Source organism: Peromyscus californicus, unplaced genomic scaffold, assembly GCF_007827085.1.
Source record: "Peromyscus californicus insignis strain IS unplaced genomic scaffold, ASM782708v3 Scaffold_15__1_contigs__length_86483966, whole genome shotgun sequence".
NCBI classification, from domain to species: Eukaryota; Metazoa; Chordata; class Mammalia; order Rodentia; family Cricetidae; genus Peromyscus; species Peromyscus californicus.
Window position 1 is genome coordinate 19,359,530 of NW_026294447.1, and position 14,554 is coordinate 19,374,083.

The 14,554-nt window shown below is 35.9% G+C and overlaps 1 long non-coding RNA gene across 1 annotated transcript in view; it reads right to left on the bottom strand.

Annotated features, from left to right (window-relative positions):
- LOC128110719 (uncharacterized) overlaps window positions 1-14,554 on the bottom strand; it is a 107,771-nt gene that overhangs the window by 56,082 nt on the left and 37,135 nt on the right. The window lies entirely within an intron of this gene.

The window sequence follows — 14,554 nt, forward strand, 5'->3', positions numbered from 1 at the left end:
ATCATTTCTCAAAAACTAGTTTGTATTTGTTTCACCAGGAAAGACAGAGCAATGCATGCAGGTAAATACTCCTTTCATGGTTGTGAATTAAGTACAAGGGAAGAATATTCTTCAGGTTTGATATACTTTAAAAATCTGAATAGAAGCAATTGTGGGAAAACTCCAATATTTAAAAATGATATTAGATGTATAACTATGGGACAAAAAGAAAAACACCATAAAACTTAAAATTTTGCAAGAAATGCAAAGTAGTGCATTTAGCAACATAGAAAAACAATTCTACAGGAGGAAAATGATGTTTTTCAAATAAATAAAATGCATTGTGAATAAATAAACTTAACATAGACTTTTGGTATATATATAATTGCTTTATGAGGGCTAATTTTTGTGTATGGGACTTATTTTTATCATGATTCAAAATGCCAACCAATGTAATACAGCCAGAGTATGTGTACTCTATTTTTGATCAATGATTATCTAATGTGTTGTTTTATGCTTGAAATTATATTGCTATATAAACCCATTACTTTTAATGATTGCTACTTGAGACTGTTGTTCAGTGCTTTGGTAAGCTATTACTTTTAGAGATCAATATTAATATACTTATGGAAAAATTTTATTTGATAAATACTTGTCCAAAAGTGATCGAGGAGACAGAAGTGAATATGAACACAAATGCTACAGATTGACTATAATATCATCCATTCAAGTTTAAAATGGATACATAGAGATTTAAATATTTTCTTTAATATTAACTCATTGTCAGAAATTTTGAGCTACAATAAAATTTAAAAAATCACATCTATTTATATATACTATTTATATATACTATTTATTTCCTTATCATAACAACACTGTGAGCACTCTTTACTAACATATATTATTGAAAGAAACTTTTCATACAATGTATTTTGATTTGTTTTTCCATCCCCCAATTCCTTTCAGATATATCCCACCTCCTTACCCACCCAAATCAACACTTTTTCCCCCACTTGGATTAAATTTGTGCAATCTCTGTGCATACTACCACAGTCTCCCTGAGTTCATACATAATGTGCATCAATCCTATTGTGTCCAGAAAGCTTTGTATCCTTGGTATCTTTCATCCCCACAAACCCTTAAAATCTTTTTGCCTTCTCTTTCATGGAACTCCCTGAGCCCCAAAAAGAGGGATTGATGGAGACATCCCATTTAGGACTTCCGTATCCGGAGAATATGTTAGCGGACAATAGGTCCGAGAAACCTAAACAATTCGTGAAAGGAGTTGAAACTAAGGCACAACTACAATCCAGAGACCTACCAACTTTTACCTCTTGTCTTTCTAGTGCCTCTGTGTTTCTCAGGAAGTACCATTCATTACTTATAAATACTTACGAATAGGCAATGATCATTATTCATCAATGAGATGAAACCAGTGGAAGACAGTGAATTCCCACCCATCTAAGTGGAGGAGTATCATAACTTGGTGCCCAAATTCTAAAAATAATTCGCCCCTTACAGGGGTTTTGTTTGTTTTATTTGGCTTTGTTTTTTATGGCTTTTTCCAAAATAGAAACATTTGTCAAAAATCAAATGAACTTTATTGTTGTGTCATTAATCTCTTCTTAAAATAAATAAAGTGACTATTTCTAAAAGTCATGCACCATTTAAATAACTTTAGTGCTATTGACATTACCCTCAGGTACCAAACAAACAGAAAAAGGTAAACATTGAACTCTGTATGATTTGAACAACCATTATAAAAAGGTTCATTCCCTGGAGGAGAAGTGAAGAAAGGAAAGGATGCCAGGATATAGCAAAAAATTTGATGGTGGTGTTGGATAGGAGAAAGGGTTTTGCCTTGTGATAATGGCACCACAAATTAATATGAGTTCCAATCTCTTTGACTGGATTGCAGCATATTTATCAAAGAAAATAAAATGCTTAAACATCATTGTGAGGAGAAAACAAAACAGAATTTCCAGTTTTAAATGGTTCATTGTGCTTTTAAAATATAAAGATAGTTTTACAGAAATATTAATTTATCTCCCCCATCTTAATAAAATAAATCCTCTATGCTTATGAATTATATTAATGTAAGACTCTGAAAATTTTTAAGTTAGTAAAGATATTAAATAGTGGATGCTGTAAAAATGCTAAAGAGAATGACACAAAAGAGCAAATTTTAAAAATATAATTCTTAAAATACTTGAGATCATGTAGTTTTCTCCTATATATTAGTAATTTCCTAAATGATTATTTTCTTTTTTGCTTATCTTAGTCTATCCAGACAAACTAACAACTCTCCTTGTTATCAGCCTAAACCTCATTCCCTAAAACATTTTTAAATCTCAAAGTTAATTGAGCTTCAGAACAAAGTCATGCAAGCAATTCTAATTTGCAGCGTGCTTGATGATGTCTCCCTGGAGACAAAGCATCAGGTAGTTTTGTCAATCAAATCAAAGTCATCATGTTCTCTTCTAATTTGTTATAGATATTTATGTGTTTACATATGTCTGCAAGAGAGATTTGATTATGAATTATTTACTGTTGTTACTTACTTGTAATGCACCAATCACCATATTGAGACCAATTTAGGAATGATCTCTGCAAATTTCCAGATAAAAAATACTAAGCAATTTATGTGATAAAGTAACGACACCATAGAGGTGCGAATTGCTCTACCTAAAATCTTTTCCTCATATTACCTCAAAATCCCAGTAATATTTCAAAATCCAATTATTCATTTTCTTCCAATTTGAGTGCACACACACATTCACACACCAAATAAAAAATTAATAAATATTTGTTTTGATTAAAGAAAAGAGAGAATACAGTGAACTAACTCATTTTATTTTGAATTACAGTAATGTGACAGAAATTGTAGTTATCCATAGAGAAAAAAAAAGTAGTGAGACATAGTGCCTACATTTAAATAAGCCAGTGACCTTTCAGTATGATTAAAATATGATGTATGAATTGATAATTTCACTCGGATCTATGGGAGCCATATTATGCACACAACTTAAATTGTTCCATTCATTAAGTTTTTAAAATTATATTTGAGATGGTAAAAGAATTTTTGTGACTAAGTAGAGGTAAATATAGATCTTCTTGAACAAGGTCCAGAGTGCTAGGCTAGTTAAGTACAACATACAACATTTGAGTCCTTTTTAGAAGTGATAGACCTTATGTTTTATTTAGTAAATGATGAAAATTTATTATAATTATTTTTAAAAGATCATAACTTGAAAAGGTTTCTATATTTTGGGGGTAGCTCAAGTCGGCACCTGAGTACAATGCAGAGATCAACAGAACATGGGAATCCCAGACACAATGTATGTATTTACACCATAGCTTTTGAATCCGTGGCTCACGGAACATCCTGGAAAAGTGAATGGGGAAGATTGTAATTCATAATATCACTATATTTGCTGTGTGACTACCTCTCCAAGAAAGGGTTACATAAATAAACCAAAGTAATGACAATATCAACAGAAATTCTAAATCAGAAGATAAAAATCTCACAGAGCACCAACCTCTCTCAACAAAGAACTGTGGGCAACTAATGACTGAGAATTAGCCTCTCCCAGGGATGAGCTCCTGATGAGTTATTCAATACAAAGTGATTATCTCTGAAGCCATATGTACACCAACAACAAAAAACGGACTCAGCAGGTCGTATTTATGTATTTGTGCACACACACACACACACACACACATATATATATATGTGTGTGTGTGTGTGTGTGTGTGTGTGTGTGTGTGTGTAATAATAACAATAAAAGGAATAAGGTTATCCATTTGAGAGTAGGGGGTGTGGTACTAGTTGGAGGCAAGGTATTTGAGAGTGGGTGGAGGAAGGGAAGGGAAGGAGGAAGTGAAATAATTATGTTTAATTTAAAAAGAAAAAATATTGTAAGGAAAGATTGCAATAAACCAAGGCAAACAAGCTGTGTTGTCAGTAAAGGGTCCCAGTGTTTGGATTAGTGGAGTAAGAGGGCATGTGAAAACACACTTTGGGAGCAGGAAAGTTGGGTCAAGGTGAACCATCACATGTGTCAGCTGTCTCTACTTTGGAGAATATGTATAATAAGCTGTAATCTGGAAGTGAGAGCTTTATACTGATAGATATGGTAGCATATTTTGAATCTTTCTATAGAGTTGAAAGGTGGGTAAAATTAAGATGAGTAAAGTCTTAGTCTGTTATGTGTTGTTGGAATAAACAACATAACCAAAAACAACTTGATGGAGGAAAGGGTTTATTTCAGTTTACAACTTGGACAGAAGCTAGGGCAGTTTAGGCAGGAACGTGGAGGCAGGAACTGAAGCAGAAAGCATGAAGGAATATTGCTTAGTGGCTTGCTCCTCATGCTTTTTATGTAGTCTAGGATCACTGCCCAGGGTGATACCATCCACAGCAGTCTGGGCTCTCCGAAATCAATAATCAAGAAAATACCCACATAGATGTGCCCACAGGCCAATCTGAAGGAGGCAATTCTCTAGTTGAAGTTCCTTCTTCAAAGGTGTGTTAAGTTGACAAAATCTAACCATCACAGGTAGTAAAATGAGAAAACAGCAAGGACAAATTCCTAGGGGGGGGAAACACCATTAAAATGCAGATGATAAGGTCCTCATTATGTGTGGATGTTGAATGGAGAAACCGCGAGACTCCAGTGAATAACTCAAAGCCAGTGGCCACACAGAGGACCCTGGTTAAACTCAGTCACAAAATATATTTAAAAAGACATAAAAATCTGTGATTAGAACTTATAGAGAGGAGGGGTGGGGCTAATAGATACGGGAGAGAAGAGAGAGTGTAGGTAGAAGTAATCAGAATGCTTTATATGTGTGTCAAAGAATAAGCTTAATTTATTTTTTTAAAAAGTTATGAAGGTTGTTTGGGTGGATTCCAAGCCGGAATGACAGCCACCACAAAGAAGGTGGTTAATGTAGATCTCATCCATTTCTCTGTCATTGGGTGATCCCTGTGTCTTTCTTGGGGTCCTGTTTTCCAGGTAGCCTCCCTGGTGATGTGAGTAGCAGTCCAGTCATCCTTGTTCCACATCTAGTATCCTCCTATGAGTGAGTACATACCATGTTTGTCTTTCTGAGTCTGGGTTACCTCACTCAGGATGATTTTTTCTAGATCCATCCATTTGCCTGCAAACCTCATGATGTCATTGTTTTTCTCTGCTGAGTAGTATTCCATTGTGTATATGTACCACATTTTGTTTATCCATTCTTCAGTTGAAGGGCATCTAGGTTGTTTCCAGGTTCTGGCTATTACAAACAATGCTGATTTGAACATAACTGAGCAAGTGCTCTTGTGGTATGATTGAGCATTCCTTGGGTATATGCCCAAGAGTGGTATAGCTGGATCTTGGGGGAGATTGATTCCCAATTTTCTAAGAAAGCGCCCTATTGATTCCCAAAGTGGATGTACAAGCTTGCATTCCCACCAGCAGTGGAGGAGAGTTCCCCTAGCTCCACATCCTCTCCAGCATAAGGTGTCTTCAGTGTTTTTGATCTTAGCCATTCTGACAGGTGTAAGATGGTATCTGAGTCCTTTTGATTTGCATTTCCCTGATGACTAAAGATGTTGAGCAATTCCTTAAATGTCTTTCAGTCATTTGAGTTTCCTCTTTTGAGAATTCTCTGTTTAGTTCTATAGCTCATTTCTTAATTGGACTGTTGGGCATTTTGATGTCTAATTTCTTGAGTTCATTATATATTCTGGATATCAGTCCTTTGTCAGATGTGGGGTTGGTGAAGACCTTTTCTCATTCTGTAGGCTGTTGCTTTGCCTTGTTGACTGTATCATTTGCTCTACAAAAGCTTCTCAGTTTCAAGAGGTCCCATTGATTGATTGTTTCTCTCGGTATCTGTGCTACTGGTGTTATATTTAGGAAGTGATCTCCTATGCCAATGCGTTCAAGACTACTTCCTACTTTCTCTTCTAGCAGGTTCAGAGTAGCTGGATTTATGTTGCGGTCCTTGATCCACTTGGACTTAAGTTTTGTGCATGGTGATAGATATCGATCTATTTGCAGCCTTCTACATGTTGATATCCAGTTATGCCAGCACCATTTGTTGAAGATGCTTTCTTTTTTCCATTGTATACTTGGACATGAGTGGGGGGTAATGAAGGGCGAGGGTCGAGGGAAAGAGAGCTTGGGGGAGCGGGAGATCCCAGCTGGATCAACAACCAAGAGGGAGAACAAAGAATAGGAGACCATGGTAAATGAAGACCACATGAAAATAGGAAGAAGCAAAGTGCTAGAGAGGCCCACAGAAATGCACAAAGATAACCCCACAACAGACTGCTGGCAATGGTCAAGAGACAGCCCGAACTGACCTACTCTGGTGATGGGATGGCCAAACACCCTAATTGTCATGCTAGAAACCCCATCCAATGACTGAGGAATCTGGATGCAGAGATCCACGGCTAGGCCCCGGGTGGAGCTATGGGTGTCCAATTAGCGAGAAAGAGGAGGGTTTATATGAGCAAGAATTGTTGAGACCAAGTTTGGATAAACAGAGGGACAAATAGCCAAACGAATGGAAACACATGAACTATGAACCAATGGCTGAGGGGCCCCCAACTGGATCAGGCCCTCTGAATGGGTGAGACAGTTGATTGACTTGATCTGTTTGGGTGGCATCCAGGCAGTGGGACCGGGTCCTGTGCTCATTACATGAGTTGGCTGTTTGAAACCTGGGCCTTATGCAGGGTCGCTTGGCTCGGCCTGGGAGGAGGAGACTGGACCTGCCTGGACTGAGTCTACCAGGTTGATCTCAGTCCTCTGGGGAGGCTTTGCCCTGGAAGAGGTGGGAATGGGGGGTGGGATGGAGGGAAGGGGAGGGGTCGGGATGGGGGAGAACAAGGGAATCTGTGGCTGATATGTAGAACTGAATTGTATTGTAGAATAAATGAAAAAAAAAAAGAAGGTGGTTAAAGTAGTTTAAGTGGTTATGTTGAATGCAGATGAAATAAAATTAGAATGATAAAGTGTTTTTGACCATAGAGGCAACTTTTTATTAAATAATACATTATAAATTGTTCTATCTTACTTAGAAATCAAAAGTGAAATGGCCTAGAAGCTAGAGACTAAATATATAAATTCTTAAATTATGAGAGCATTAAATGTATAAGAAAAAATTGTGGCATTTTCTTTATATTGCAGTCCAAGCTAAACCAAGATGGGATGTGTTCTTTGCAGCTGAAGTTTCTTGGCAGTTTTGATGAGTGTGGCAGATTGTATTTTCCAAAAATGGTCACAGCAATATTTCCAGTTCTTCATGCTTCTCCAGCAGAATGCTGCTCTGTGGGAGTCGCAGGGCAGTGCTCCTTTTCCCAAACTGAACAAAAATGTGGCAAAGGAGACTTTTTGAGACCCTAAGAGCTAGCTTATACAAGTGATGGAGTTTCCACCATGCCCTGGGACCCCAGCCACTGTTTATTAAAAAAAAATTCAGGACCACATGGAGAAGCTACATGGAGATGTTCTGGCCAACAACCACAACTATGATCTATGGGAGCCAGCATCAACATCTAGACATGTTAACATGCCAGCCATCAGAGAATCCCATCCCCAAGACTTGGTCATGTACCAGATGATGCCAAGAAGAACTGAAATGAGCTATCTCCAGTGAGCCCTGCCAGCTCAACATGCTTCGTGGTACTTACTGACATCTTAAATTCAGCTCATCTCTCCAAATCTATCACTGTCTGATTCTATTTCTCCTACTTCTCTTGATTCTTGTAATACAATTTTACCCTCTCCCTTCAAGCACAAGATCACAATTTTCTATATTATTTTTATTTATATATATTCATTATATATAATATTGGGTTTATAGAGATAATTTCTTTCAAGTGTGTTACATACTTTGATCATATTTTCCCCTCAAACCCTTGCCTTTCTCCCCTCTGGCTATTCTCACCTCCAGACAGTCTCCTTCCCCATACTGTCTCTTCAGCATTCAAGTCATATGTACATATGTATATGCATGTGTATGTATTACTCATGCATATATATATATATATATATGTATATATAAATATGTGTGGCTTTATGTATTGATATCTCAAGTAGTATTCATTTTCCAGCAAGTGGTATTTCTTTCTTATTGTACTTTCTTCTTTTCCTGTTTGTTTTCCTTTCTCATTGACAGTGTCATCGGTCTCTCTTAGAAATGTTAGCACAATAGCTCTTTGCCTTCTCTTACATCAGTTCTTCTCTTATACAAGTTATCACGCCCACTCTTAAAGCAATATATTCTCTTAAGGCAAGTCCTTAAAAACTGTCCTTAACTTTGACTCAAAATATATACTAAAGACTGGATTTATTTTTTGCTCTACCATTACAAGATTTGGTTTGTTTCAACATGCTCTTGTCCATGTACAGAGAAAGGATAACCATTCAATGAGCAAAAACTTTCTATTCACTCACTCTTCATAAGCTACTGGGAAATGTCCCTCCATCTACTGTTTTTTACCCCTGGGATGGAGTGTTGTCTCTTACAATTATATATGTTTAATTGAACCTAAATATGCAGATAGTGTGATTTTTAATATAATGAGTTTTCCTTGATTCATTTAATGAAACAATTATTTGTTTCTCTTAGTTTCTAAATCATAGAAAATACACAAAATGAAGCAACATTGCAGCTTTTTGTGTACCTGTTAACTGATCACAATGTAAAATGTATCTTTCATGATCAGCAGCTCAGCATGTTCTACTGAAAAAGTAGAAAATAAATCAATGCTGTCAATTGGTTCAAAAACCAAAAATGGAAAGAAAAAGAGAATGGAAGATAAAATATTACTTCTTCCCACTAAACCGATTTGTGTTCCATTTTCATAAAACAATGCTACATTCAAATAGCTCAGGTGCCATAACATTGAGTCCTAGTATTTTTTCTGTAACTTGACATTACCTGCCTAAAACTCAGTTCAATGCATAGGCTTTTAATGTATTGCAAATAAAGTACTGAGATTTTTTTTTTTACTTTAAAAAGTTAGAATTTACAAGGAATAATTTTGGTTAGACCTTTGGAAAAACTTTACTAACAAATATTTTGAGTAATGTGATTAGGCTATTTTAGTTCAACCTGGGTCATATTTTAAAATATACATTATACACTGTTAGTATGAAATAGTAGCAGTGACAAAACCATAACAGTGATGAGTCATATAGTGAGCAATTAGCATGTGCCAAGAAAAAAATTAAGTACTAAATTATAAATATCACCTGCACAGTTCCATTTAAGATTTATAACAACCTTTAGGTGTAGATTTTATATCTACTCCATTCCATATGTGGTTCATGGACATTTGGAAAAATGGTAGAGCCTGGGTGGTAAGAAGTGTGATATTTTCCCCCTGAGCTGATGATGGTCAATCCAGGAATTCAAATCAGATTTCCCTAATTTGAATGTCTGCTTTTTTCACCCTCTCAAATCTGTGAAACAGTACAACACTAACATATTAAAATACAATATTATAATACAATCTAAATTAAGACAATGGACTATTTACAGTCTGCTCTCTTAATGGTCACTCAAATTTCATGTATTTTCACAAAATGTAAAGCTAATTAAAGAAACATTATATATCTAGACACGTAACACAGCATCATTGACCAACTAATGAAGTTCACTAGCAAGTTAGGCGACATGAGGCACAATTTGATATAATGTAGTGTCCTCCGTTTCAATCCAGACTTTCTTGGCTGAGTAGATGACCTTCAACAAAGGATCCCAAAAAAGTTGGAAATGCTTTTTTAAACCCATTTCCCCCCCACACTTCAGCCATGCATCAGCAACATCTTTTTTTTAACTTCTTCTTCTCTCATATATTACATTCTGACTGCAATTTCCTTTCCTCCCTTTCCTTCTATGATCACAAAATTTTCTTGCAGCAACTACATAGCATCAAGGCTCTCCATCAGAAGCCATCTTGGGTGTATCTGACTGTGGCGATAGGCAAGATCCAGTCCAAAGGTTGACTTGTTAAGTGTTTGAAACAAAACTTACTATTAGTGACATGATCTATGGTCACTAATTTCCAAAATCAGGAGGTCACTCATTTACCATAACTTTACTGGTGAAAGCAATTGATGAAAGAAGAAGGGAGCACTGCCAAAGGAGGTAGTGTGAATTGAAGGGTCACAAACTCATCAACGAGCACAGGAAATATGTGTGGTTAAACAAAGTGAAAAAAAAAGACAAAAGTGAAGAGGAAGCAGATTGGAAATAAAACTTGTAGAGGTTTTACTGTTCTAAGTAGCTTCAACTCCAAAGTACAGTCATCAGAGAGATGACTAGAATCTATAGCACTCAGAGTTAATAAGTCGTTAGCTAGAGTTCAAAAGTGCCGTGCACATGGACAAAGAGTTCAGAAGATGATCATGGAGAAAAGGGGGTTGAATCAGTTGCCAGAATCCTTTTTTTTTACAACCCTGTGCATTTACAAAGACTGTTCCTTCTGCCTGGAATATCTTTACAACCACCTATTTGCCTGTCAATGTTCTAAGCCTTTTTCAAGTACCTGCTCAAATCTCAACCATTCTATGAATCACTGCCTATGAATCATGTCAAATTAATCCTTCCAAACTCTCTGATCCATAGCATTTTATTCTCACTTTGATTATAGCATTTAACATATTGAATTGTATCTATATTTTCAAAATACTTTTCGCCATTGCACTGTGAACTTCTCAATGGTAGCACCACTTTGTATTCTCCAATAAGTTCTATAATGTTAAAAAAAAAAACACAGATTGTGTAAGCAGTTCTTAACCATGTTTATTAAAGGAAATAATGAATAAAGAAGTATCAGATTCCAAGATAACACATAAGAAGACATAATTATCATTTAAAGGGGCAGAGTGTATGTCACATATAAAGATTCAATTGGAATAGACTTTTAAGAGAGAAGATTTCAGACTTTGTAAAAAGTCCAGGAGTATTTAGCAAGTAGGTGAATTGTCTGTCATTCATTAGTATATTCTACCAGTTTTGATTCCCTCTCTATAAAAGTATTAATTATAGAAAAGCCTGTAAAATTGTAGTAATTGCTGCTGCATGCTTAAAGAAATATCCTGCATATGTATACATGTATGCTTTTTTGAGACAAAGTCTCACGTGACCCTGGTTGGCCTTGAATTGGCTACACAGCCAGGGATGATCTTGAATCTCTGAGCTGTCTGCCTTCATTTTCCAAGTACTGGGGTTTCAGGCCTGTTTCACTGTTCCCAGAAATGTACTCGTAACAAGAAAAAACAACATAAAATCATTACTCAACTTGGGAGTGTTATTGCAGAACTACAAGCCCAAACCTGGGGAAGCAAAGAGAACAAGCAGGAAATTCATCAGGCAGAGGGGCTACTTGAGGCACTAATAGAGTGGCAGTGGCAGTTCTCTGGTAATTCTAAGGTGAAGGCGAAAGGTGGCTTCTTCAATACAAGGGCCCAGGGGCAGACACCGTGTTTGGCAGACTCTCAGAGATGTTGTTGCTGTAGAGTTCTTTCTTCCAAGCCAAGGAACTACAAATGTCATTTCACAGACAGTAGCAAGCTGATAGAAGCTTTTTAACTAAAAAGAGCTACAAGGGAATCTATGTAAGGAGGAAAAAATGCAGGCAATTCAGTGAAAGTCTGACTGAAATGGAAAGGCATTTGAAGTAGAAACCACATAAGAGATTCGCTATTCAAGCAATGTAGTAATTGGTGGGGGAAATGTATCTAGGGACCAGGCCGATTACTCAGTAGGTATAGACTTGCTGTGATGATCTGATAACGTGAATAATAATCTGTTAGCCTGATCATCTCAATTAGATTTCAGGGACATACACACACACACAAAGGAAATAACTTACTCTACAAATTTGTCCTATGACCTTTACATGTGTGTCCTGGCCTCATCACTCACATTTACACACACGAACACTACTGCCACAACAATAATAAGTAGATTTTTTTAATAGCCAAGAGATTTAACATGAGAGAGAAGGATTCTACCCCCTAAGTGATGCCACTTATTTTAATTTATTTAAAGAGTAATTATATATTAACGTTTTATAAGAGAGATAAAATAACTTGATTTTACCAATAGGCATTTTTGGAAGATATTTCTTGTGGTGGAGATTATTGAAATAGGAAGTGAAAGAGAACCAAAAGACAAAAATCTGTTTGGAATATATTACAGAGGTAGTCTATATCAATGAGTTGGATTAGAATTGTGCAAGAGAAAGCAAAGGAAATTGAATCAGAGACAGATCTGACAGCGGGTGGCAGGGGATGTCCTCATTTCCTTGCTGTTCACTTATATGACAAGCTTTTTCAAATATCATGTACCAAGTTCTTGGCTTGGTACTAAGAATTCAACAGTGAACAAAATAAATATCCATGCCCAGAGCATATGGCCTTAGTGTAAAAATAATTAATGTTTAAAAGTTAATACTAAAAAAAAGTATGCAACTTTTATAGCTGTAGAGAACACTGTGGAGACACATATCCCCAGACCTTTAAGTAGCCACAGCTTATGAATTTAAGCTGAAACCTAAAGAATGAGTGGACAAGATTCAGTCTGAATGATGCAGAGAAAGGAAATTTTGTAACAGGAGAGCTATGTTTGGTGTGTTTTACTGTAGTGAATGACAGAATTGAAAGCTGAGCAAAGCAAGGGAATCAATGCAATAGAGGCATGTTATTCAAGAAGTTTGGCTGTTCAAACAGATGGTTTCTTCAGATCAATATGGAATCAAAGCAGGATTTCATTTTTCCTTCTTTCATTGAGTTATAATTTACATACAAGAAAATCACTGATGTTGAGTATATGGTTAGAATGATTTGGAAACTTATTCTCTCTTAAAACTATCACTTCATCCAAGGTATGATATATTTCTACTGCCTCAGAAAGTTCCCTCATGTCATTCAGATTAACTTCTCAATGAAATCACTCTTCTGATTTTCATCACCATAATAGCTTCATCAAATGTGTTCTAGAATTTTATATTAATGGAAACAGTCACTATATTTATTCGTTTTGTCTAACTTATTTTCTCCTTGTGACTTATTTGTGATATTTATCAGTAGTTTGCTGTATTTTAGTGCTGACTAACACAGAAAGCCCTTGACTTACAAAGGTGTGACTTATTACATGCAGATTATAGTATAAATGTAAAATGTCATGATCAACATACACTTAATATACCTAGCATATTGAACACCTTAGCTTAGTGATGCACTATGTTATAGAACCCCAGCATAATGGTCCCTGGAAACCTGAGGCAGAAAGATATAGAGTTCATCATCAGCCTGGCCTCCTTACCAGGACAAATTCTCAAGCCCCTTGCTCCAATGAAATTTAGTATATTTTATACCATTGCTTTTCTGTTTTCACAATAATGTGGCTGGCTGAGGACTGAGACTCACTCTCTTATCATGCTACACGCTAGCACATTACTAGCCTTGGGAAATATCAGAATTCAAACTTTCAACTCTTGTTTCTTCTGTACATCATCTCCACGTCATTGTAAGGCCATAATCATTAAATTATCAAGATTACAGTTGAGGGTCATCTGCATTTTATTATATGCTATGTGTGACATTCATTCTTTACTTAATCATCTGCTGATAACTATTTAGTTTTTTTCTTTCTTGAACAAGTTTTAAAGACACAATTTTTACTTACTCTAGAACTATTTGACATATGATGGGTACATATTTGATACTACAAGAAAATTCCAATCTGTGTTTTTTCCAAGTGGTGGTTATCACTTTGCTTTTCCACCATTAGAGTTCCTGTTGCATCAAATCCTTCCTATAAGTCAGTGCTTTTTAATTTTAGTAATTCTAGATGATTAAGGTTTGATTTGCAAGAAATACCTTCATAGCTAATTATGTAATCATTACCTCATGTCTTTAGTAGTATTCTCTATGTATGTGATAAAGAGCCTATTCAAGAATGTTAACTGCAGAGTTGAGAATATTTAGATACTTTTAAATGAAGAATCACTTGTGAGGGAGTAGTTCAAATACAAATGAGAAAACATAAATAATATACCAAGATTTATAAGGTATTTTGGGACTATTGGGTCAGTAACTGGCTTATTTTTCAAATTATGTTGGGAATGTAGGCACAGTCTCACTTTATTATTGATAATATACCTTGGAGAACATTCAGTATATTTTAACTATACATCATCCTTTCCTGATTTGGAAAGTGCAAATGATTTTATATTTGTTCTAAAGTTTACTGTTGTCCTATTTTTAACAGGTACCATGGTGTTCAGATGGATTCAAAGTAATGCATGTATAGAAAGCAATAAAAATGAGACTACTTATATTCAGTAAATAAAGTAAAATTCAGTTTTTTTCTGTGTCAGAACAGCTTGGTCATAAAGTCAGAGAATACAGAGCCTGGGACCAATGGTAAGGTCCTTGCAACAAAAGCATGAGGACCTAGGATTTGAATCTCTAGGACTCATATCACCATCCAGGAATAGTGCTGTGCACCTATAACCACAGCAACAGGAAAGCAAAAACAGGAGGATCCTGGGACTGGC